Raw genomic sequence first — 27,386 nt, 5'->3', positions numbered from 1 at the left:
TCTAGGATCACAGGCAACATTTAGATGTCACATCTCTCTAGTCTCCTTTAAACAAAAAATATTGCCCCCAGACTTTCTGGTCTATAAGGACCTGCACTTCTTACAAGTGTTCATTTGAGGATTTTCTGGATTGTTTCCTCCTATTCAATTCAGGTTAAGAATTGTGTGCAGGATGCTGCTTCAATGATGTGGAGGGAATGAACCAGAGGGTATATCGACATCAGTTTGCTCCGGGTCTCATGATGTTCAATTGCTTAATTGCTCATTGTTTATTTAAGGTATTCTCCATTGTCAAGATATCTCTTCTCTTTACAATGAAGCATGCCACTGGTCACCCTTTGAGGACAGTCTGTTCCCCCAACAATCTTTCACTTACTGATTTTACATCAACAGAACACTCTTGCCTGAATCACTTATTGATTACTATGTTTGGTATAAAAATAGTGATTTTTTTTCTTCCATCATCCTTCTCCATTCATTAACTCTTCAAAAGTACTTCATGAAAACAAAAAATGCCCAGGACTACCTATACAAAAGGGTTAGAAAAAGAAATCAGAAGCTTCCTGGAGAAGGAAGCTCTCCAGCAATGCTCACACACCCAAGTGAACTCCGAAGTCAGCTCTGCACTTGCTGTGTGTATGGAGATATTTCCCTATGGTGGATCTGCTACAAAGGAACTCTTCCATTGTGTAAGCTGTGGATGTTTACCATGTACTTTGTGACAAGATGAGGATGGGATACTACCAAAGTATCTAAAGGAATTTCATTTTCAAGCTCCATTGAATAACCTCAGCTTCCTCTCTGAAGTAGAAGGCAGGCCTCAAAAAACATCAGAATGAGAAAAGTGGACATTGACTGGAAAATTCAAGATATCATTTTAAAGTGTGCTTGGCTCTGAAACTTTAAGTGTAGATCAAGCACCTCAAAATGATACTCTTTCCTCCTTTGTCTCACATAGCTTCCATTCAAAGAAAGATAAAGTATTCCATTCTATTCCTTTCTAAATACTTCTCTTATGGAAAGATTACCTGAGCCCCTATATGTACTTAACTTTATAGACATAGGCTACCAGGCTTTGGGGAATGATCCCCTTAGTTCCATGGTAATGCCAAACCCAGCACTTTCCAGGTTTATCCCCTAACACTGAGTTCCATCCCACCAAAAATTGAGGCAATGTAAAAAAAAAATTAATTATACAATCACAGTGTAATCCATGAATAGTCAGCTAATGGTGCTACCCTGGAATGCTGTTTTTAAGTGTTTCATCTTGTTCCTTTTCAAAGTGCCAAGAGAAAGTCAAAATTAATGTGTGCACTTTACCAGCACAATATATAAAAGAATAAATAAATCATTAAATACTCATCTTGTGAATCTTAATCTTTAAAGGGGTCATTAGAGAGCTAGTCCAATGTCTTATCCAATGCCAGGTTCATGTCCTCAGTATCTAAAATAGTGATGCCATCTCTGTTTCAATACTCAAGGTGAATGATGGTCCATGACACATGATAGTTCATTTCATCAATCAACAATTACATTGAAACAGCCTGGAAACCAGGGAGCTAAGAATCAATGTGTTTTTCACATAAGCCCACCAGCATATTGGAAAAATGCAGTGATAGGAAAACTCAAATTTAATAGGCTACCTTAAAATAGTAAGCTTTCCCAAAACAATGAAAGGAAAATTCTATTTATTGAAAGTTGATGTACCAATAGTAAGCAAGTCAACAGGTAATGTATGTACAAAATACATTTTCAGGCCAAGGAGAGTGGAGATTTTTCCCACTGTGTCTCTTGCCCTGAAAGAGATCTACCTCAGTACCATTAAGTCAGTCCCATCTGTATCTTCCATCAAAAAGTCCCAGAAGGGGCTGGTGTTGTGGCTCAGTGGTAGAGCACTTGCCTAGCATGTGTGAGGCTCTGGGTTTTACTCTCCAGCACCACATATAAATAAATAAAATAAAGATCCATTGACAACTAAAAAAAATTAAAAGTCCCAGGAGTCTCACTTCATTTCCTTCTCTTCCCCACACTTGCTTTTACAGATTTGGTCTCGCTTGGTTCAGAATTTCTTCTATACCTTTGATTTACCCACAGTCCAAAACAGAGCAGCCATGGCCACTCAAACACAACGACATATGGATATGAGAGACAAGTGAGTCTGAGAGATCACAGCAATTGTGCTATCACCGAAATGAAAAAGGAAAAGAATGTGGCTGGGAGACAGAGTTTGGGTTTAGAGTCCCAAACCTGGAGATGAGGCAAACATGTTCATTGTCTGGGTATGAAATGCCAAATCAATACTGCCCAGAGTCATCAGTAGAGACAGCAGTTGAAAATATGACCAATCCATTGTCTAAGGAAAAGAGAAATGAGGGAAGAGAACAGTAACAAAGATATCTACCTATCCACCACTTGAGCCCTTCTTACCTATATTTTTAAACTTGTTTTCTTATTTACCCCCAGTGAATGCTCTCCTATTCCTATTGAGTCTTGTAGAATCAAGAGTCAAGTCTCAACTTTCTCTTAGTTTACTGGGAACAGAGAAGACAATCTACAGAATTGTTTGGGCTGATCTGATTATCATCCAAAAATATGTATGAAATAGCTCACATCAGTGGGACTTTATCAATGCTGAGCACCTTCCCTGCAGAATGAAGACCACTTCTACAGGTACCCTGGCATGTCACCTCTCTTTGAGGAGAACATGAAAGGATGTTCTTATATTAAGTTCATGCATTTGTTCAATGCAAACTAAAAAAAAAAACTACCATGTGTGAGGCACACAAAGTCCTCACTCCACTAGATCTTATAGTATTTAAATATTTTTGTGTGTAGTCAAAGGTAATGTTGTGCCTTGCATCATTTTGGAACACTCCAATGTATCTGTGAATACAAGTGAAATTTTATAATTTTCTTTCCATGTTGGCAAATAAACAACTTATACTACACAAGCAATTATATGGCTTGAGGATAATGACTACTTCCTTTGTAACTATAAACAAAACTGCATATTCTTAAACTTATCTATTGACTTTACTCATACCCTGCAGCTATTAGTGTAGAGTTCATGAAATCTTTTATGTCCCAAGAGTCTGAGCTCAAGTTACCCAGGCCTTCCCCTAAATGCTCACTGCTAAGTCCCTCTCCTTGTACCTACCAGTTACCTCTCCCCAATTCTTAGCATCTCCTTCTCCCCACCTCTTTCCCCTCAACCAGATTCTCCAGATTCTTCCTTCTCTTTCATGCTGGCATCACCAACTCAGGCAGTCTAAGGCCTCCTTCTCTCGATTCTGTTAATTATGTGTATAATCTCCAAAATATCTATGTGCATGTTCATGTATGTGTTTCTCCTACCAATTTATAAGTAAATCTCCACCAACTTAACATTTTGGTTTAAGTTTTCTTATGTTGTTCTATAAATATTTCATGTAAGTTTTTTCTCTCTCTCTATCTCCACTAGAATAAACCAGTAAGCTATTGGGGGGAACACATCCATATGTGGAGTGTGTGAGTGTGTGTGTGTGTTCACTAGCACCATTCTATGCAATTTTATGAATATAGATATAGACAATATTTGCAAGTGACTAGAATACCTCTTGGTATTTATAAAATTTCATAGAATACCTTATATATGTTGGCCATTTTATAAACACTTTAGATCATAATATTACTTACAAGGCCAACATAAATTCATTCCGCTCATAACCAAGTCTATTTGGGAAGGTCCTATTTTGATGAGAGAAGAAGGGGCAGGAGGAGAAAGTAAAGTTTTCAGCATATTGATGTAATTGTTACTAATATTATAGTACTGACCTAGTGGATTAAGGCAGCATCACTAACAAAGTTTAGGGAAAAAGATAGATGAGTTATGAGCAATTAATACAGGAAGAAAAAAGTCTAATATCTAAAACACCAAAGTTAACAATATCTTGTGACCCATAATAATCAGACTTGGGTTTTTATTTCTCGAACAGAGGTGATAAGTTCATACAGAGTGACCATTTCTTCCTGAGCAGTCAAAAGTCAGAAGACCAGTCAGGCAATAAAACCAGCTGAAACTCCTTAGAACCACTCTTCAACCAGTTAAGCAGACCTACCACCGAGCTTCGAACAAGAAAGTGAATGCATAGGGTTGGAAAGATAAGTAACAATCATCAGAAATAAGGAGACCAAAGGAAATAAATGTCACACAGCTCAATTGGTCTTCACTGAAGTGCAGGTATGGAAGGGTGACTGGGCCAGGCAGGTGAAGACAGACCAGAAAGAAAGTCACCCAGAAACAAGACATAATAACAGCCCCATGTTGATTAGAGAGAAATGGCATCCTTGAGAGCAAGCTTGACATTTCTAATTTCTATGATGACTGGAATCTCAGGGGCTCATATGGGCACGAATGCACATGGACGCACACACACACACACACACACACACACTCATCTGCACCAGCATTAGGTTGAACCCATATTTACTCATTATTTAGGGGTCTCAACACTTTGAAATGAAACCAGCTCCTTGTTTTTACATTTAAGACATCTCTCAAAGTGATGTGCAGTGATTTGAGGTCTTAGAAACAACTGTTTTCAACTCTGAAGAGACTCCTTATGTCAGGAAGGGGACACTTACTGAGTGGGGCTTTTTGAGGCTTCACTTGAAATCACCAGCATCCCTCTTGCCTTTCTCCTACAAAATAAAGTTTCAAAGTAATGGGGATATACAGATTGAAGAGGTAGAAACTCTCCCTCTAGAAAAACACAGGTGGATCTACTAAATGCAAAATGAAATGAGAGGGAATATAAGTTTTGCTTCCTGGCCATCAAAAACAGTTTGGTGGACTTGTGCCAAAATTGGAAATAAAAGTGTGCTCTTTTCTCCCTGCACCCTACAGAGTTGGCTTTGAAGTCACATGTGCTCCACAGGGCACAGAAGGAAACAAAACTCAGGTTCTTTTAAAATTTTATTATATATGGTTTGATATGAGACAGTGTCCTTAAAACCTTTATAAAAAGTTATTTTCAGCTACTTCTTGGATATGCTGAACTTTTCTTTTATGCCCTGGAATTTAAATCCATGGTTCCCTCTGATTATACCTTCTGGTCCCAGAGACAGCCTCAGGGACTTGGCCCAGTCCCTTGGACCAGGCTCAGGTGTGCCTGGATGGGCAGGCTCCAGCTCTTGGCTTGTAGGGACCGAGGCTGACTTTGTAGCCAACTGGCACACCTTGGCCAACTCTGCAGCATTCTGGTCACCCACCCCTAAGCAGTGCCCTGTTGTGCCTCCAGCCCCTCTCAGCTCACATTCTGCTTTAGCAGCCTATGAAATAAGGGACAGCTGTCCATTCTTCATGACTGATATACCACACAAAAGGGAAGAAAACTATCACATTTAAATTAAAAATTATCTTCAAATGTAGGGAATTCCTTAATAAGTCTCATTATATCCTGAAGTATTTAAATATTTGTATTTTTTTGTTTTGTTTTTTAACTAGATAACTGAGCTTAGAGTGTGAAACTATCCTGAGTCAATATTAGGAAACTAGAAGCTAAAATAGTGAAACAGAAATATTTTGTATTTTAAAGTGCATTGATTCACACACTGTGTCAACTCTAAAGAGGAAAATATAAAACAACAAAATGCTATATTTTCAGCATAAAAAGTTTAAATGTATATTAGACTGAAATATTTTCTCTAGAAAGGAAATGAAAATTTAAAGGAATCTTAAACGTCAACTAATATAATTAAAGAAGAGATTAATGGCTCAAACTAACAGTCATGTCTAAGAAACAAACCAATCAGAAGGCAGCTCCACTGGCCAAAGACAGGACAATTGGAATATCAAAGGGAATAACTGTAAACTGATTCAAATATATCAAATATATAAAATTCATGGGTTTATAATGAGTTGATGAATTGTTCATCCCAATCTCTCCTCACCTGACCTCCAAAACAGAGAAAAATTCTGGTTGAACACAAGCAGAGTTTGCTAGGATCCCAAATGAGTAGTCTAAATTTTAACAAATGAAAGGAAAGACTAAGGAATCTATCCATCTTTTCCTTTACAAACTATTTTTCAAAATAATTAATTGGTGATGAAAATTGAGTCCATATAAAGAATCCCAACTAGTAAATGGGCAGAGAATGATGGAATTGGATATTTTTCATTTTATCACTCCTAGGGAAAATTAATAGTTGCAAAAACCATTAGGTGGAAGGTGGATGGGAAATTTTTAAAAATGATCCTGATGAAAGCCAAGGTTGGCAAGGTTATAGGTAGGTTTAACAGCTGGTTGAAACCCTATGCTATCTGAAGGGCCATTCAGAGAATGGGAGCATCAGATGAACCCATTCTCTGACTGGCTGCAGATGATAATGCTGTCTCAAGAAGCTTTTGACTGGAGTGATGTGGAATATGAGTCATATGAAAAAACAAAAAGTCCTGGAAGAAACCAATTGGGGAGGTGGGGTGGACAACGTAACCAGTACAGGAACAAAGATATGAATTCCAACCCACAATCTCAGAAGTCTTGCAAGCGAGGGGAAAGTAGAGGAAAATGTTTGGGAGGAAAAAAAAAAAAACTAGAATTTGGTACCCTGCTCAATTATCAAGTAAAGGAGTAATGAAGTCTTTCAAAAACAAAAACTCAGGGAACATGTTGCCAATACACTTATCCTGCAAGAAATATTAAAAGAAGTTCTTTGGAGTGAAGGGCAATGATGATGGTCAGAAGCAAATGTACATAAAGAAGAGATGCATTGAGAATGAATAAGTAAAGGTAAAATGCAAAATTCATTTCTCTTATTCTTAATGGATCTAACAGGTAACAGTTTGTTCAAAATACAATAGCAAAACTGCATTTAATCATGTGTGCTTATGTATAGATCTTATGTATGTGCATAGACGTGCCTGAGTGAATGGCAACTTGGTACAGGGACTGGAGAAAGGAATTCAGATTACTATTATTTTAAGGAACTCACACTACTCATGAAGGCCACAATATTATTTGAAAGGGGACTTGGATAAGTTATAAATGTATCTTGCAACATCTAGGGCAACCACTAAAAAAAAGTATTGTAAAAAGGGTATGATATGCAACTGATATGCAAAGAAAAGAGAGAAATGGAATCAATAAAAACTACAATTAAAACAGATGCCAGAAAAAAGTGAAAGACAAAAATAGAAGGAAAAGAACAAGGGACAACAAAGAGAAACTGGTAATAAAAAGGGCAGATATGAATCCAACCATCTCAATCACCACTTTGACCATCAATGCACTAAATGTACTGACTGAAAGACAACTGTCAAAATGGTTTAAAAAAATAAGACCCAGTTATATGTTGTCTTCCAAAAATCCATTTAAAATATGAAGATGAATATAAGATAAGTGTAACAGATGGAAAAAATATCATACTAACGGTAATCAAAAGAAAACAGGTGTAGCTATAGCAATTTTAGACACTAGCAGACTTAAAAGTCAGGAACATTATCAAAGATTAAAAAAAAATCATTACCTAGTGATAAAGAAGTCATTTCTCCAAGAAGACATAACAATCCCTAAGGGGCATATATTTAATAACAGAGCATCTATGTCCATGAATCAATAACTAATAGAACTACAAAGAGAAAGAAATGAAGCCATGATTATAGTTGGAGATTTCAACACCTTTTGTCAGAAAAGGACAGACCCAGCAGACAAATCATTAAGAGCATAGTTGAAATCAACAACACAATTAACCAGCTGGATATAATTGACATGAAGACCGCTTCATTCAACAACAACTGAATATGCACTTTACTCAGCTCACCTGGAACACTTACTAAGACAGGCCATATTAAATGCACCTTAACAAATTTAAAATAGAATTCACAAAATGTCTACTCTCAGAACACAGTGGAAACTCAACTAGAAATCAATAACATAAACACACTTCTGCATAATACATGGATCAAAGAAGAACTCTCAAGAGAAATTTTATTTTTCACTAAATTATAATGAAAGCACAACTTATCAAATATCCAGGATGAAACAAAAGCAGTCAAATTTAAAAGCAGAGAAATTTAAAGCACAGCATACATATATTAGAAAGAAGTAAGATCTAAAATCAACTATTTTACCTTCCACTTTAGGAAACTAATAGAAGAAAAGGTCAAGTAAATCCAAGGTAAGCAGAAGAAATGAAATTACAAAAATGAGAAATCAATGAAACTGAAAACAGGAAATCAATAGAGAACAATCAATGAAACCAAAAATTGGTTCTTTGGAAAAGATCAGGAAAATCAATATAATCAAGTGAACTAAGAAAAAAACAAAGGATACAAATTTTGAAAATCAGAAATGAAAGAGGGGCCATCACTGCAGATGTCATGTATATTGAAAGGATAATAAAGGAATACTATGAAAAAGTCTATGCCTGAAATTTGATAACCTACATGAAATAGACCAATTCCTTAAAGGATACAGTCTGCCAAAACTCACACAAGAAAAAATAGGTGACTGGGGTTAAAATCCACTATTCTTTTATATTGGCTATTTAAGATAAAGACACTTGAAAATGAGAAGGTACAAAATGATCACTTTGGACTTTTCAGTGTTTCTTAGAAGCAGAAGATAAAATTTCCATGTAAAAAGTTGTCCTTCCTACACATGAAATATGTAATATCCTTACCTTCAAGGATAAGAATTCAAAACAGAGAATTCTGTGCACACTGTTTAAATAAATGTTATCTTTTAAGCCTACCTACACTATTTAGCTGTTTCTTCACAATTATTCTTTGTTCAATCCAGTATGTGAGTAACTGACTCTGTTTCTTCAAGTCTTCATTTTCTTATGAGGCTCTCATGCTGTCTAAAACTTGTAAACAAATATGTATCCTCAGACCTAGATTAAACCTTAAGAGGATGGAGGAAGGCTTTGATTAGGTCAATCTCTAGAAAAGAAACTGAATCAATCTTTAATAACCTCCCAAACAGAAAATGAAAGGCTAAATATGTTCACTGATAAATTCTACTAAACATTTTAAAAGAAATGATACTAATTCTCTACAACCTCTTCCATAAAATAAAAGCTGGAGGAATATTTTCTAATTCAATTCTATGAAGGTCAGCATTTCCCTAATACTAAAACCAGACAGAAAAGACACTATGTATCTTCCAGTTAGGTCATAGTGGACTTGAACTGTGTTCTCAGTGAGGACTTTCTCTCTTTAAAAAAAAAAAAAAACAAAAAAACTAAATTTGCAGAAGGAACAAGAAAAAATTTTAAAACCCAGCCAGATAAAAGCACAGCACTGCCCAAAACTAAAAGTATGGAGAGAGACAGTACTCATCATTGTTACTTTGTTATACAAATGGAACTCTGGTGTGAAAGACAGATCACGACACAAGACTTCAATATTCAAATCAAAACACCATCTTCTTTCCTTTCCTCATTGCTAAACTAGGCATTTCTTCCAACCACAAAGTTCAAGAGAAGTAAATGAGAAGTAAAAAAGAAAGGAAACTCACTTGGCAAGAACTTAGGTCCCAGTTCCTGTTCGTCCCTATCTCCAAAATGAAGTTGGTAAGATTTCCTGCTATTGCATTTTGAATTGGTGACTTGATTTGCTGCAGGCACCATTTTCTTTATTTAGTATGTATGCATGTATGTCTGTATCTATTCAGATTGAGTGGAATCCTAATCCTATAAAATCCATCTTTCTAAAACACATAATGTAGTAGGTTCTCAAAGTGGTGAAGCCCAAATGACCAAATAATTCCAGAACACTTTCATCACCCTTAAAAGGAACCCAGTATGCATGGGTAATTACTCTCCATTCTACCCTTTCTCCCACAGCCTCTGGTGACCACTAATCTACATTCTGTGTCTATGGATTTGCCTGTCCTGGGCATTTCATATCAATGGTGTCATATAACCTTGGGCCTTACTACTGGGTTCCTTTTCAAGGTTTATCACATTTCAGCATGTATCAGTATCTCATTCCTTTTTAGAAATGAATAATATTCTATTGTATAGACATGCCAAATTTGTTTACCCACTCATCAACCAGCAGACATTTGAATTGTCTTCACTTTATAGTCATTATGCATAATACTGGTATGAGCATGTGTATACTGAATTCTTTTATGGACATATGTTTTCAATGAGGGGGTGTATAGCAATGAATAGAATTGAAGGATCATATGGTAACTCTGTTTCATTCACTTTTTGAGGAATGGCCATACCATATCCCATTTTACATTCCTACCAGCAAAGTGCAATATGTTTTTTAACCATTTGTGTATCTTCTTTGGGGAACTATCTATTCAATATTTGGTCTATTTTTAATGGACTATTTGTTTTTTAATTATTGAGTTTAGAAGTTCTTTATCTATTTAGGACACAAATCCTTTATCAGATGCATGGTTTGCAAATATTTTTCTTGCATTCTGAGAGTAGTCTTTCCACTTTATGAGAATATTGTTGGAAGTAGAGGTGATTTTGAAAACTATTTTTCCTGTGTGTGTGTGTGTGTGTGTGTGTGTGGTGCATGTGCATGCATGCGTGTAGATATACACATACTTTTGTGTTATATATTACCCACCACCTAATCCAAGGGTCACAAAGATTTATGCCTCTTTTGGTCTAAGGATTTTAGACTTTTAGCTCTTACATTTTAGTCACTGATCCATTTGAGCTAACTTATATATGGTGGGAGGTAGAGGTCTAACTTCATTTCTTTTCTATTTTCTTTTGTGACCCTTTCTGGTTTTGTGGAGCTGTAGCCCTCATAACTTTGCTTCAGTAGAAGCCATGGGTTAATTGTAAGAAAAGCAGGTGTGTATGTAATAAAATAAAACTACAGTTAAATCATTTAAGAAAGAACGTACTATATCTTAGAAGGCTAGCTCAATGGGTGAAACGTAACCTTTCAAAATTTCCTAGACCACTAATGGATGGCACGGAGGGTGTACAGAGGTTGGGGTGAAAAGCATGCATTCTAAAGCCAGATTCTACTTAATTCTACCATTTTCAAGCCATGTGACTTAAAGTCATTATTCTTTTCTCCGTGCTTCTGATCGACCTCATCTTAAATGAGAAGAGATAAAATAGAGTATATTCATAGACTTATGATTATGAGTTAAACAGAAAAAGCCCTGACCATTATTATCAGTAAAGGTCCCATCATATTAACCCTACAGGTACCATTTCCCAAGAAACATGTCTCAAAATAATAGCTTTTATATCCTTGGTATGGTTACCATGACAACCTCTGATTCTCCCAGATTATTCTCTTAACTCTCAGAGCCTTAGAACTCCCCAGGAGGGGACCACTTGATGATGGCGGTCACCTGTGTCCTGTATGCAAGTCACTTTCAAGCTTTTTTTTTTTTTCTTTTAACACAGTCTCAAGAAGATCTCTCAGTCCCATCTCCTCTTATCTGCTGCCTGGTCACAATGCTTGCACCTCTTAAGAACAAATGTTCCTTAAGTCTGTAGTTGGACTCAGCACACTCAACCCCAAAACAATCTTCTTAGGAGTTTTACTCTTACACTGGAAAATTGGTTTAGTCTGCCCAACACGGCCCACACTGCTTCCTGTCCCAAAACTGCTTTCCCTGGGCAGAGATTCCCTGCCTGCTAGTATTGGGTCTCCTTGTGGGTTCAGTGCTCGCCACTCTTCTAGAAGAATTTCTTGTGGGTTTTACCACCTCTGTGGGAGCACTACCAGCATGGAGACAGGTACACATTCTGATTGTTTTTTCACAGACCTGCATGTTTACCTAAGACAAACCCAGATGCCAAATTTTCCATGCCACAAAAAAATCAGACTTAAGTAATACTGCACTCTATAGATCCTTTCTCCATAGTGTTGTTTTCAGGTCATTTGGCACAGAGTTCAATAGACTTCATAGGATCCAAGATGGCAGACTAGAGGGAGGCTGCATTCCTTGTCACTTCATAACTCTGGTTTCAAGCAAAGGATATCTGTTTCTTGGTGAGGAAGTTTTTGCTGCTTATTGATCCCCTGCTGTTTACCCATTTGTCTGCTATGATCACCTGCAGTCTACCACCATATCAACGCCTTTTTTGAGTGCAGATTGCTCACTGTCAGGCGTCTATCATCCTCCATTGCCTGCCTCTCTCCAGTCCCTCGCCTGCCTTACACCTATCCATCAGCCACCACCAAAGGCTCACCTCCCAATCATCCCTACAACAGTCAGCAATCTAATCACCAATCACCATTGGAGCACCAGCTGCCTGCTGTGCCTGGAACTTCACTGTTACAGTACCTACAGGTTTGATTACCCATGACTGCCGCCATTTTGAGACAATAGCTAGGCCCATAGGACCCCTGGCCAGATTGACTGAGCCCCGTCTCCAGGATCCCTCAGCCCAACCAATCACTCCCTGCTTCTGGGGCCCTCACATTGACTGACTGCTCCCTGCACCAGGACCCCCAGACCAACTGACTGTGCCCTATCACTGGGACCCCAGACCAACTGATTGCACCTGGTCTCCAGGATCCCACAACCACACCAAACACACCTGACCTCCAGGACCCCTGCCTGATCAACCACATCCCGCCTCCAGGACCTCCAGCTTACCATGTCCACACCTTGAGCTGCAGCTCCCCAATTTGCCAACACAATTCAAAGCCAGAGCGTAGCCATCTTGGATAATCCGGGAAGCCATAGCTCCAATCTTTAGGCAGGGCAAATCCCATCCTGAGATGACTGCTGGAGAATGGAGAAGCTCATTCTCAGGTACCTCTCATGCATCAGGCTACTGAAGACTGGGAGGTTCATTACTATATGACTGTTATACTTTAGATTTCTTCTTCTTATTGAAAATTTTAAGTTTTTATTTCTTTACTTTTCTGGATCTCTTTTCCTTTTGTTTACCTGTTCCCTCAGAGTCTCTTTTTCCCTTTTTTGCTTGCTAACATCCAATTTCTTTTGATTACACTCCACCCTGTCTATTATCTAGAACTTCTGTATATTCTTTTCTTATCCCATTAACAGCTACATTCTACATCCCTCTGCATCCTCTCTGTCCTCCATTAGAAACTGCAGACCTTATTGCAAATCTGTTTGTTTTACCAAGATAATATTTGAACTCATTCTTTTATTATGACAATTTTTGTTATTGTCCTCATAGGGCTATTTGGTCTAGGATCGCATAGTGTCTGAATTGGGCACTGTTAATATTAATCTCCCTTTAAAGAAAGGGTTTTTGAAAACTATAGGGCCACTATAAGCCTATAGGGGGAAATCTGCAATACCCAGATCCTACTCTTTTTCTCCATCCCATTTATTGATGCTTGATTTTATTTCTTGTGCTTGGGCCTGGGTGGTGAGAGCCAGAAAACTGTAAGGACTCTGTGTTACCTCCCTCTCCCCTTGCCTGAGCTGAACTTGACACTGACCTTGGTGGCAGTGGCTGCTGTCCACTACTTGGTAGTCTCTGTGACATGGTGGCAGCAAAAGAGACTGATCTATCCTTCTTCCTGAACATAGGCTTCTGGGAAGTGCAGCTTTGTTGAGATGTTTCTACCTAGCTTGGCTTGTGGGGATGGCATGGGGTGGTCATGGCTTTGTTTCCTGGAGCTGCTGCTGCCCCAGTGATGTGACTTTCACCCATAATGGATGTCTTAGGGATCTGGAAGTCTGACAGTGGTGTTTTTATGTGGTGCATGAAAATGTATGAATCCTCAGTGTCTGTCTCCGAGCCTGTGGGGCTGCCTGTGGTGTGACGCCTGGAGGTCATGTGCTGTGGGAAGCTGTAGCTGCGGCCTCTGAACACTGAGCTGTGCCAGTGTGGCCAGGAAAGGATACAGAGATCTTGTGCTGGACCCCAGATCTTGCGGACAAAGGGTCCACCATCCTGGGCAAACTTCTGTGTGTCCATCTTGCTCCTTAAAAGGAATGAGACCCTTGCATCCTGAGTGAAGTTGTCACTCCTGAATTAGGAAGAAGAGAAGGACAGGGCTGAGCCAGGAAGGAAGCTAGAGTTGTGGAAGCCCTGTGCATTTCTCTGAAGTCTACCTGGGACATGCATTTCCTAGATGTGACTTTCACTCAATCTAGGATACAACTCAAAACCTGGTTAAATACCTGCTGAATGTAAGCTAGGGTTGGGGTTCAGTGCTCACCTATCATGTGATAGGCAGTGGGTTCAATCATCAGCACCACATAAAACAAATGAATAAAATAAAGGTACTGTGTCCATCTATGTCTCAAAAATATTTTTAAAAAAATGATGGACATCTCTCCTGAACTGGACTCCAGTGCATCTGCAACGTGTACACTCACCCAATATAGGCCTCAGGCCCCACCACCCCCATGTGCTTTTGCTCAGCTGGTCAGTCTTTCCTGGACCCCAGAAGGGGTCCACATGCCTCTTACACTACCCGCTAGCTCAGCAGTGTCCATCTTCTGTGTACCTTAGCTTTCTTGCCCAACCCCACTCACTGCCTGCTTTCACTGTTGGTCAGTCTTCCCTGCACCTCAGCAAGATTATCCCTACCCCTCACACTGCCTGCATATTCTAAGTGAGTCAGACTTCCCTGCACCCCTGCAGGTTGCCCTTAGCAACAACATGTCTGCTTGCTCAGTGGGGTCATTCTTTCCTACACACTCACACAGTCTGCTTGCTCTCATTCCAAGGCCCCAGAGGAAACACATTGGAAAGCAAATATGGTAAAGTTAACAGCAGTTTGGGTGGTGTCAGAGAGAAGCCAGCAAACCCTGACGCCTCTAAGTGTTCACAGGAGTCAGCTCATGGACTTGGGTTCTGTAAGCGAGGAGGAGACATCTGAACCAAGCCCACAGATTTATTTTCTACCATGTGTTACAGCCTATCAAGAGGAAGAGCAGAAAATATCTCTGTGTAAAATGGAAAAATCTATAACAAAATTCCCATTTTGGAACAGAATTCAGGCTAGAAAAGAGGTTAATCATTATTTTTTAAAGTCAGTCAAGTGGTAAAGAGGAACCAAGAGGCAGGTCTGTGTCAGGTTCCTCTCCAGTGCCCTCTTCTGGGCAGTACCATTAGGTCTCTATTGATAAGGTCCACCTGGCTCCCCAGCATGACATATTACACTTCACAAGGGTTCTGTTCTGTGTTGGTGTTCTGGAGAATTGGAGGGTGAGGTTTGAAGACCCAGGTCTGATTTTCATCCTTTATGTTAGGATTCCTTATAGGATTGTATTTGGGAGAAAGAGCATCAATATTCACAGCAGCAACTGTCAGTTTCTGGAGGTCTCAGGGTCTTGATGCATTTGAGGAGATCTCAGATGCATAACAAGTGGACAGCTGTGTCTAGAGGGCTATGAGGCTCAGTCCCACCCATGGGACATCTGCCCTGTGGAAGCTCCTCAGACCTCAGGAGCTCATATGGAGAAGAAACCAGCAGCTTGCTAGAAGGAAGACAGGCAGGTGTGCAGGCCAGATCCATCTTCTGTCAACATGAGCCTGATGGTTGGGAGTTCCATGTCCATCCCCAGGATTCATTGGTCACCCTAGGCCTCTGAATTCCAACTGTCCCAGGCACCAGATAAACAGATGTGGGTGGTTATGATGGTAAACTTTGTGTCGTGTCCTTCACAGATTATTTTTTTATAAAGAAGTAAAAAGCATTCAGGAGTAGGAAGAAGAAGAAGAAACTTAAACTGATGGCCTATCAGAATCAACTGGTGTCAGGAGGCTACAGAGTGGTAGCTTTACATTCTGATAGAAAACTGTGGTTTTGAGATTTGAAGCCACTGAAGTCTATCTCAAAATGCAGATCCCAAAACTGGGCATGGTGGCTGTACCTGTAATCCCAGGGATTCAGGAGGCTGGGACAGGGGGATTGCAAGATCATGTTCAGCTTCTGCAACTTAGAGATTCTATGTCAAAATCTAAAAAGAAGGGCTGTTCTATTTGCATACATGATTACATGACCAATATAATTCTACATCATGTACAACCACAAGAATGAGAAGTTTTATTCCATATATATATAATATGTTGAAACTCATTCTATCATGTACAACTAATAAGATCAAATTAAAAATAATAAAGAAGGGTTAGGGTGTGGCTCAGTGGGAGCGCACACCTTAGGGTTCAATCTTCAGCACTGAAAAAATGAACTGACACAAATATACCCGAGATACATGGGCAATGTGTCACAGGGACCTCACATGGTAAGAGAAGGTCAAGGGAGCTAAGGAGAAAGGAAATCAGGGAAAGCCTCACTACACAAATTTTTAAATTTTCCCTTTTCAACACGTTTTAAACACATTAAATCCCAGATTTTCAAATATGTGAATATTTCAATGAAGTTGACACAGGTGCATTACATTCAGACTCTAGAGGTAGACATCATTTATATGTACCTTCCAGATATACAAAAATATATGTGGATATTTTCATATGTTCCAACCATTCATCTACTACTTTTATGAAAAGAAAAGAACACTAAGAATGCAGTATTTACTTTAAAGGGACCATAAATGGTGTGTATTGTTGCTCATTTATACAGGGATCCTGTATGCAGAACAATGGGTCACATAGGTTGCATGACCTGGGGAGCCAGCTGCTCTCACTCTAGTGACATGCACACTCTGGGGTTCACCTTTCTTTCTGGTTCTGTGCTTCTGCCTGAAGAATGCCCTGGCTATACCTTCAAGGAATATATCCTGGAAATTCTTTCTCCTGAGAATGTCTTTGTTTTACATTTATGAAGTGTCCTCACACAGGCAGACTTCAGAGGGTTTCTCCAACTTTTGCATTAATTCATGAGTGTTTTCCTTTCTGTTGTGGAGTATTGTTATACAAGCTTTAGAGTCAGTATCTGATAACTCCAGAGTGTGTGTTATGTTCAGGTTGGTCTCTGTTCCTTCGTTAAGACTCTTGTTCTCTGTATGTTGAGAAAGTCTGGATTGTCCTCCTGAATACTGTGGCTGGCATGTTGCATGAACTCTGGATTTTAACAATTCTTTGGAGAATGGACAGTTTTTTTTTTTTTGTGGTCTTACATTTATTGGTCTGAATACATTTGAGCAGTCCAGCTAACCTATCCACCTATTACATTCCAAGTCCGTTTTTTCAAATGCATATATTTTTTAAAATTTATTTTTATTGTAAACAGTGGAATACATTTTGTTTCTGTTGTACATGAAGTAACAGCATACCATTTCCGTAATAATACATTTACATAGGCTAATGATGTTTGATTCATTGTTATTTTTTTCCTTTCCCCCACCCCTCCCACCACTCCCACCCCTCTTATCCCTCTATACAGTCCCTTCTTCCTCCATTCTTGCCCCCCTCCCACCCCCCATTATGTGTTTTCATCTGCTTATCAGTGAGCTCATTCGTCTTTTGGATTTTTGAGATTGACTTATCGTCACTTAGCATGATATCTCCAATTCATCCATTTGCCTGCAAATGCCATAATTTTATTATTCTTTATAACTGAGTATATTCCATTGTGTATATATATATATATATATATATATATAATATATATATATATATATAATACCACCGTTTCTTTATCCATTCATCAGTTGAAGGACATCTAGGTTGGTTCCACAGTCTGGCTATGAGAAATTGAGCAGCTATGAAACATTGATGTGACTGTATCTCTGTAGTATACTGATTTTAAGTCCTTTGGGGTATAGGCAGAGAGTGGGATAGCTGGGTCTCAAATGGTGGGTCCAGAGAATGGACAGTTTTGATTCTGCAAGAAAATGTCCTGATCCTTCTCCCCTGTGTGTGGCAGTTATCTGTGTCACAGACTTTCCTTTGTGGCTTGGTTATGAACTTGGGGGCTCTTCAGCTCTCAGATAGCAGATTCAGAGAAAGCACACCTATGTCAAGAACAAGACTCTGCATTGCTCATGTTTGTGAGTGTAGGGGAGGCAGTAGCAGGGCACAGACCCCAGGACAGCACAACAGGAGCATCTGTGGGGCATGTAGGGAGCAGTCTCCTGCTGTTCCTACACATACAGGTGGGTTTTGGTCACCCTGCACTCTTCATGGCCCTCCCCTGTGACACATGGCTCACCACCAAAGTCGTCCCTCAAGATGTGACATTTTACTTATGAAGTATAGGTGCCTACATTTAGTGTCTCTCCTGCACACATGTCAATTCCTAGCCACCTGGAATCTGCCCCTGACATCAGGAAAGTTTCCTCACTGGGTTCTGGAGCAGGATGAACTGCCGCATTGCCTCAGAGGAGGTTTGCTTTCCACAGTCTTGCTTTTTTCTGGCTCTGGCTTCCTTGTGTCTTTCACTGAATGAATAGTTATCAAAGTTGAGCTAACTTCCCACCACCCAATCTCTGGTGTGTTTTCTTAATTTTACAGCCTTGCAGACTACCTTCCTATCTCCAAGCCCGCTGGTTAATCTGTTAACCCTGTAAGACTGGGAACACGAACCCACAATTCTGCCCCAGCAGTGGGTAGCTCCAGTTCCTCTGCCACACTCTCTGTAGGGCATGGCCTGTCCACCTGTCTATCATTCATTTATCATGTGTCCTGGGTCTATCTTCCCAGAGGACCAACTGTAACAAGACCCATAATACCAGGGAGAAAGATTATAGAATTGACTAGAATGGTACCATACCATTTTCTCACGCTCCTGAAGGTGCAGGTTAGGGAGATCTCCAGTTCAAGGCCAGCTTCAGCAACGTAGCAAGACCCTCTTTTCTTCTGAAATAAAAAGGGCCTGTGTGTGGCTCACCAGTAGACTGCTAGAATAGTAAGCACAAGACCCTTGGGGATTGATCCTATTGTCTCAAGAAATGTGGCTAGAGTAATCCAGAGAGGAGATGAATTCCAGCTGAGAAGATGAACAGAATTTTACAGTGATTGAAACAGATGCAGTGGATCCAGCAGCGTCACTGACACACATCCCTTCTATGACTCCTGAGCAGTGTCTCAGGAGTAAGGTGGGTGCATTGCCAAATTGGTATTGGGCCTTCTGGGCCAGGTGTGATCTTCAGCAAGATGAAGAGTGGTGTCCCAGCTCCCAGGGAAGTTGGGATCTCAGGATCCCCAGCTGCCTCGTGAGAAGGAGTATGCCACAAAAACCTCAGGAGCACCTTGTGTACATTAGTTTCCAGGCATAAGTGTTAAGTACCTTGTATATAAATGTTACTTAAGACCTGGTACTCTCCACTCCTTGGCACTTAGTGGGAGGGGAATACAGCCAGAGAATAGCAGGAAACAGGACTGATCTGTCCTGGACTTATTGATGCTCCTTGCAAGCCTTGCATTAGAAATTCCCATTCTGGAAATGAGTACCCAGGAGGTCAAAGAGTTAACAAAGTGAACAAGATGGCAGACAATGGCAGAACCTGAATTCTGGACCCCACTGTGACTGACTAGAAACCCACACTGACCCACTGCAGAGAACCAGGGAGCTGACTTCAGTCCTGCAGCTGCCTATCCCAGGGGCCCTTACTTTCTAGCCCTCTCTTCCTGGATTAAGCTCCTCTCCTGTGAGTGGTAGAGGATGATGTGTGCACTCAGAATGAAGATATTTGGCTATTACACAAAATCAGGCAGGCTTTAAGGATAGGGCCTGAGCCAGACTCAGTGATGTGTGCTTGTAATCCACTTACTTTTCTACAAGGGAAGTTTCCCTGGAACCTGATCATCACATGCCACTGGTCAAGGACTGTGAGGGTTACATTAGATCACCTTCTGTTGTTTACCTTACCCGAAGAGAGGTCCTCCTCACTGCCATCTTTACAGCTGTAAAGCAGGGACACAGGAGCCCCTGGGCTTATCTGGTTACAAGACCATACTTGTTTCATCTTAAAGCTCTATTAGAGGCACAGTGGCACCTGGCATGTGTGGTCATGGGACCATGCTTATCCAATCTTACAGCTCTAAAAATTGGGCCAAGTATCCCTTGCTTGGTGTGGTCACAGGGTGATGGTCTTGCCTACCTTGCACTCTCTGCTCCATGGCTCATGCACTGGTCCAAATGGGGCACAGGTGGAGGTGCTGCTGCAGTGCTCTGGAGGACCAGGTGGACTGTGCCTCCTCCCACTCAGGGAGCATGCCTGTCAGCAGAGCAGGGCTGACTGTGGTGTGGCAGGGTGGGGCATCTTTGTTGGCAGTGCTGCTGACATGAGAGGTTCATCTTAGCTCTAGAGAAGCAGGGTTCCTGACTGTCTGCAGAAATGTTTCTCAGGGAGCCTGTAGGTGAAAAGTAAGGAGGGTGGGAAATGGCCCTCTTCTGAAGTGGGTCAACATTGGATGGACAGATATTAAGCACTGAAGTCACACCCAATGGCACTTCCCTCCTCACATACCCCTGCTTTTCTCTGCCCTCTATGCAAGCAGTGTGGGTCTCTGGTCATCTATCTCTTGCTGCTCTGAGTAGCCCAGTGCATGTGGCTCCCTGTGGTTCGTAGTCACACCTTTTGCAAAGATGACCCCCATTCTGCTTCTAGCTTTGCTGAATAGGCCTCATCAGCCAGGCCATGGAATGTGCCCTGTTATGTAAGTGACCTAGGTTTCTTCTGCCACCCACTGCAAGTCTCCAGGGACAGAAAAGCACCCTCCAGAAGCAATCTCAGAAACAATTTCCATAAGTGATACAGAATCATCATATTTCTTCTGAGAACTGCTTCCCCTTTGTCAGCATCACCCCTGGGTCCCTTTAGGGAAGAGCTGTCAGTCAGGAAGTTGTTTCAAGCAACCTGAAGTCAATATTCAAACTGTGTCCCTCCCAGGCTTGTATTTATCCGGCAGGCTTTAACCTGGGTATGTTTTGTGTGGGTTATGTGAGGAACTGGAAGGTGGCAAAGGAAATAAAAACCCAGGGGTGGACAGAAGGGCTAAAAAGAGAGTCAGCTGGGTGTGGAGGCACATCTTCTTTTCTCAGCACCAGAGAGGCTGAGGTGGGAGGAGAGCTGGAGCCCAGATGCTCAGGTCAGCCTGGGTAAAACCTGAAGAGTCCATCTCAAAAACAGAAAAGACAGGACTTTTGTAATTAGGAAAAAACATCTCTATCTGCCACAAAATTCCTTTCTGTTGAAAAAAGACACAAGTGTTATGATGGGTCCCCATGCATCCCTTAATAAGTGAAAGGTAAGAGGGCATGCCTGCTGGGAGCCCAGCAGGATGTGTCTCATGGGATTTAGGGATCTCCCTTCCACAGAACCATCATTCAAGAATACCAACTTTAAAGACTCCATGATGCACCCATGAAGTCCTGAGTAAGAGCAGAAAGCATTTGTTTCATTTACTAAAGTAATCAGAAACTTTGACCAAGAGGTTAGGCATCACAACAAAAAATCAGAACTGAATGAGAGAAAATCCTGCTGTCAGCCAGCTGTATGACCTGGCTTCAGTGCTGGTGAACTCTGAGAGTTGTTTTCACTTGCTAGTTGAATTTATACTCTGCCTCTGCTTTCAGGGCAGAAGCTCAAAGCAGAGTTGCTGTCACATCCTTCTGTGGCTGTGCTGGACTGGTGTGAGTGTAGGCATCTCCTCTCCTATGACAGGGCTGAATCCTGAGCAAGTTGTGGGAAGACTCTGGACAGGCCTGAGAACAGAAAGGCATTGCCTTGAGGGAGTTTTAAGCAATGAAATCTGAGTGCCTGTGCAAACACAGCCCAGGTGAAAAGAAAGATCTTCACTTATGCAAAGTGTCAGTGTTAGGCAGGAAAGAAGTGGCTGTTTCCTTACTAGAAAAATAATTTGCAGAGCCATTACTGCAACAGGGTCTTTCATGAAAGTTGAGAGATGCTGACCCTTTGCTCCCTCATATCTCCCCACTCATCTGGGAAACCTGACTAATAAATAATCTCTGACTCTTTATAAAAAATATTGTATTAGATGTAAATGGACCTTTATTTTACTTATTTATTTATTTTTATATTAATTTATATTGGTACTGAGGATCAAACCATGGGCCTCACACAGGAGAGGAAAGATCACCACCAAGCCACAATACCAGTCCCTAAACTTTGACCCTTCTGGAGGATTTTTGTAGCAACTGCTCATTTTGTATACATACTGCTAACTTGAAACACACTATATTCTTCTCTGAGAAGGAAGGCAAACATCTTTCTTCAGAAAGACCTCACAGTACTAAAGCTCTCACATGCAACTAATGTCCTCCACCTAGTAACTGAACCTCCAGACAGCTAAGAGAACATCTCCTCATGAACAGAAAGCCAAGGGCCCAAGGGAACATATTCTTTAGAAGACAAAGATATTGACAGACTACTGGATTGTTTCACTAACAACCTTCCTGATTGTGTTAAACCTCCCCTCACTCAGCTCTCTGGCCTGTTGATGAACTCCACAAGACAGTCTGGCTTGCTGCCTGTGCCCACACCATGTTGGGCCCACAAAACAGACTGTGTAGTCAGCTGCTCAGATCTGAAGCATCATCATATACAGCATGCTGGAAGACATGCATGGAGAACCAAGGAGCTCCCCACCAGAGAGAGCACACAAGGCAAGTTAAAACCCAATTTGAAAAACTAAGCAACTCTTCCCAAAGAGTGAAAGAAATGGGCTTATAATCTTCCCCCAAGAAGACAAAAATTAGAGCTCCACAGCTGTACTTCACCCAAGGCCCACCTGGCTATGAACATTCTAGGACCTGGTGTAACATGAAATCACAGTGCCCTCTATTCAGACCTGAGGAATGCAGCAGCAAGGGCTGGTGTGAGCACAGTCCTGGGTACCTAAACCTGCTTGGTTACCCATTACCCAAATAACATTTTTTTTATAAAATTGCTAAAAAATTCATGTGCCCTAAGTGTCACCATTTCAAATGTAAAATTCTTTTCATTTTGGTACATTCACACAGCTGTCTAAATGTCACAATAATGTCCAGATTGACTGACCACTCCAAATGAAAGCTGAATCAAAAATCAAAGTCAAGTATAAACCCCCCAACCTGTCTTCTCCCAGGTGAATGTGAAGGAGCCCTGGATTGTTCATCAACATGATCACAGAGGACTGAGGCCAAGTCTAACTGCAGAGGCTGGATGCAGGAGGACCCAGGAGGTCTCCCTTCAGGATGGTAATCACCAAGTGTAAGCTGAGGGAGGGCAAATGTGGCCCATTGGCAGTTGGAGGTGGGGTCAAGGGGCCTGAGGACAGGTCACAGAGCACATTTTGCTTCATCATGACCCTCATTTCTTGGATTCCCATTTGAGCACAGGGAGGGCCATGGGTCCTCCTGACATCTGGCCAGGGCTGGCACCTGCTCTACAAACAAAGGGGACCTGAGGTCATATCAGTCTCCAGAGAAGGTGTGCGTTTGTGTACCTGTGCTCTCCACCTCTGATGGAAGCCGCAGACCTGACAGATGCTCTGCATCCACTTATACATGTCCTCCTTTGTCTCAGCCACCAGGTAAAAGTGTGCTTGTTGATCTTGATGTCAAACACAAAACCACATGGTAGCCTCTTCTTGTGAAAGGTCACATTTACCTGCACCTGCTCACAGAGATCCCGGTTGATGATCCACAAGGATTCTTAGACTGGTCATGCTTGTAGTATTCCAGGACACCTAGCTCACTGCCATCCTGGTCACTCTGCAGGATGAACCAGCATTTCCTCCAGGCCTGAATCCCACCAGAAAGTGTAGGGAGAGGTAAGAAATTAACTCATTATTTTAAAGTTTTTTCTCCATAATTTTATTTTGAGATGAGGCTCTACTAAGTTGCACAGGCTGGCCTGGAGTTTGTGATCTTCCTGCCTCAGACTTCTGAATTGTTGGGATGACAGTTGTGGTCACCATGCCAGCCATTTAAAAGTTTCTCATGGGTCAAGAAATTAATGCTGGGGATTTTGGAAACTTCAGGCTGCTCATGGCACCAAAACTCTCCTATTTTGGAAAAAACAACGAGAGGTTTGACTTGATGTAGTGGTTCTCTCCAGCTGTGGCCCCGTTTCCTATTCATTTTCACAGCAAAACCTCAGAGTTTCCTTCTCTACCAGTCATTTGAATGACAATGAGGATATCATCAAAAAGATGAAGGCCCCCAGCCCCTCCTCTCAACACTCCTTCTGAACAGAGATTTCCTCTGGCCCCTCCACAGGACAGGCTTTTGTTGGACTATTCTCTGTTTGTCTTCACTGGAAAGTCTCCTTACCACTTTATTCTGAAGGGTGTTGCCACTTGGAGCATTATGTGAGGAGGGACTAGGGGACATCAGCAGAAAGAACACACCCAGTGAACACAACTGCTTGTTCATACAATAGGCTGTCCTTTCCTCCAGTCTCTTTACTCATTTAATGAACAAGGCAAAACCCACAGCATCATCTGATGCAGGAAAAAAACTGAGGACCAGCAAAACCCAAGCAAGGAAATTCCTGTCAATAGCACATCAAGACTTTCTTAGACACAAACAAGGTCACTGTCAACTTGTATTGAAAGGCAGAAGAACAGCAACGGATGAAATAGTTTGAAAACAATAATGAGCTGCAGGGGCTGGTCCACCAGACTTCCAGACTCATCCCATGACCAGTCAGAAAGACCAACGGTGAGGGCGGACACAGGGAGAGACACAGGTTCAACAGATTGAAACAGAGCCCCAGGAGAGGGCCAGAGAACTGGGTCAGCTGACACTAAACAAAGCCAAGGGAGCAATTCAGTGAAAGAAGGGCAGCTAGGTCCACAGTAGTGCAGAGCAGCAGGTAACAGCCACTGGAAAAAGGAAACGCGCTATGTCTCAACCTTATACAAAAATTAAAGTGGGCCATGAACCTTGGGGGAAGCACAGCCCTATGAGATGCACAGTGTGTTGGTCAGTTCCTCCCCACTGTCACCACCACACATGCCAAGGGCACCTCTGAGAAGCCAAGGTTTATTGGATTCATGTTGTCACTGTGTGGTTGGCCAACTCTGCTGCAGAAACCTCATAGAGAATAGGAAGGAAAGAGGAATGGTGCTCAGCTTTGGGAACCAGAAATCAGGGACAGAGAGACAGACAGGCAGTGAGGGGTCTTACAGTTCCCCAGCCATACCCTGGGACCCAGTTCGCCTAGCCAAACCCAACTTGCTTCTCATTTCCAACACCTCCTGCAAGTCCATTCAAGTGATAGGTTATAGGTTTTGTCCACAGAGGGGCTGGACTCCAAGGCCTCACTCATGCTCTGCAGATGCTGTACCACTGAGCTGTAGCCCAGCCTGCTCCATTCAAATTATTAACTCATTATGTGGGTTAATCCACTGATGAGGTTAGAGTCTCTGTAATCTAGTCTTTTTACCTCTGAACACTGCAGCACAGACACCTGAGATCTGGAGGACACTGTAGATCCAAACCATACCATTTATGAAAACAAAACTAAACAAAATGGAGAAATCCTGGGAACCTAGAGTTAAGCAAAGCATTCCCAGATTTTTCAGTAAAATCCAATCTAGAAAAAGAAAGATTACTAAATTGTTAAACTTCTACTCAGTTAAATCCCTGATTCAGTGATTATAAATACAAGTAACACATGAATGAAAATGCAAACTGGGTGGTAATTCCTTTCATTCTCAAAATGTGGGAAAGTGAGACAGTAGGATCACCTCAGCCTCAATTTAAGGCCAGTCAACACTTAGTGAGACACCAAATTAAAAGAAAAAAAAAAACTATGAGGACTGGGGATAGAGATCATTTGTAAAGTGTCAATGTGTTCAATCCATAATTCCACCCACCAAAAAGAAAAAAAGACAGAAAAAGAAAATGCAAGTCACACCTTGAGAAAGGGACTACTATCTTCAGTGTAAGGTATCCTCAAAATTCAATGTAAAGTAAAAACAAGAAAAATACAGACTGAGTGAAAATGCAAGCTGAGTATGATAGCCATGCCTATCATTCCAAAAACAAGGGAGGCTTATACAGGAGGATCACCTTAACCTCAACTTGAGGTCAGTATCAGTAACTCAGTAAGACCCCATCCCAAACATAAAAAAATAAAATAAAAAGGACTGGGGATGTTGGTCATTTGTAAAGTGTTCTAGTGTTTGAACTCAAATACCCACCACCAAAATAGGGAATAAGAAGCAAATCCACACCTTGAACAAATGTCTACTATCTTGACCATCCAAAAGGTAATACAGCACCTGATTCCACTGAAGCAACACTGGTAAGATGACCAGCTCACAGACACAGAGGACAGCTCAAGACTGTCAGGGATGAAAGATATGCAGGGCTGGGGAAGGGCAGGGGTAGAGAGTAAGAAGACAGCAGGCCTATCCAGTCATCTTAGCACTGGAGACCTTCTGCATCCTGACTATGCTGCTCTCAGCACCTGATGAGGCCACAACACAGGGTTTCAAGATGAGATTACATGGGAAGGCAGGGTAAAGGGCACAGGGTCTCTCTTCACTATTTCTGTCTTAAACCAGTGAGCACCTGGTTTAATGCAATGGTTTAATGCAAGAAGATACATTACTTGATTTGTTTTATTTCTTCTCTAGAAACTTCCAAAAGCCAAATAAGTCACACTTTGAGAGAGATTTTATAGTAAAATAGCAGAAGTGCAGATTGAATCAAATGCTAACTCTGCTCATTGAAAAATGTATGTTTGTTTTGAAATCCTGAAAGAGATTGTTCAAGGTGGTATTTCAGATAGGGATGACCTAGATGCCTCCATGGAGATGTGCATTGCAGTATATTTTTAAAAGATGAAAAGTCATCTTTCTTCAAAAAACAATTTAAAATCCCCTTAACTACTTTAAAATATATTCATTTGGGTCTCTGTAAAATATGGAAGATTGATGTTTGGCTTGGAATGTCTTAAGGAGAAGATACCTTAACCATCTGCTCCTGTAATACAATAATATTAACATAGGTTGAGAGAATGGTTAATATTGATCAGTCAGTGTCATATTCTAACAGGCCTGTGAGATGAATAAGCTCAAAAATACATCCCAAATGACTAAAAAAGTTGATTCATTGAGAGGAATTGTTATGGACTTATTGACCATAATTAACTAATGTGTTTATAGGTCATTCTTTGGTTTCTGGATATGAGAAGCACATGATAAGTTTACATAAGGAAGTTTGCCATCTTGTTAGTGATGAAAGAGGATGTGCAAAAGTCTTATCTACTAATGGTGATAACTTATGCTAGTATTTAGATTAAGTGGGAACTACAGAGCTCTCATGTTATTTAGAGTTAAATTTACTCTAAGTCTGATTCTGTCTGCCCCTACTCACATGAGAGATGGTCTTGCTGGTAGACTTATTGCTGATAATATATTAACAAAGGTTGCTGGGAAAGCCCCAGTTGAGGCAAATGTGTGTGTCTCTCAGTGTACACTGGTGCCATTTATGCAGTGAGAGAAATGGATGGGGGAGGGAGTGTATACCATCTAATGACAGACAATCACAAGGGAAATCTAGGCAACTTAGTACATCCTGTTGTCTCTCATCTCCAATTAAATTT

The 27,386-nt window shown here is 41.0% G+C and overlaps 1 pseudogene; it reads right to left on the bottom strand.

The window, feature by feature from the left end:
* LOC124961197 (cTAGE family member 2-like) overlaps positions 1 to 27,386 on the bottom strand; it is a 92,307-nt pseudogene that overhangs the window by 3,284 nt on the left and 61,637 nt on the right.

The sequence above is a fragment of the Sciurus carolinensis genome, chromosome 12, assembly GCF_902686445.1.
Source record: "Sciurus carolinensis chromosome 12, mSciCar1.2, whole genome shotgun sequence".
In the NCBI taxonomy this organism is placed as follows: Eukaryota; Metazoa; Chordata; class Mammalia; order Rodentia; family Sciuridae; genus Sciurus; species Sciurus carolinensis.
This window is presented reverse-complemented; position numbering and strand designations above follow the sequence as displayed.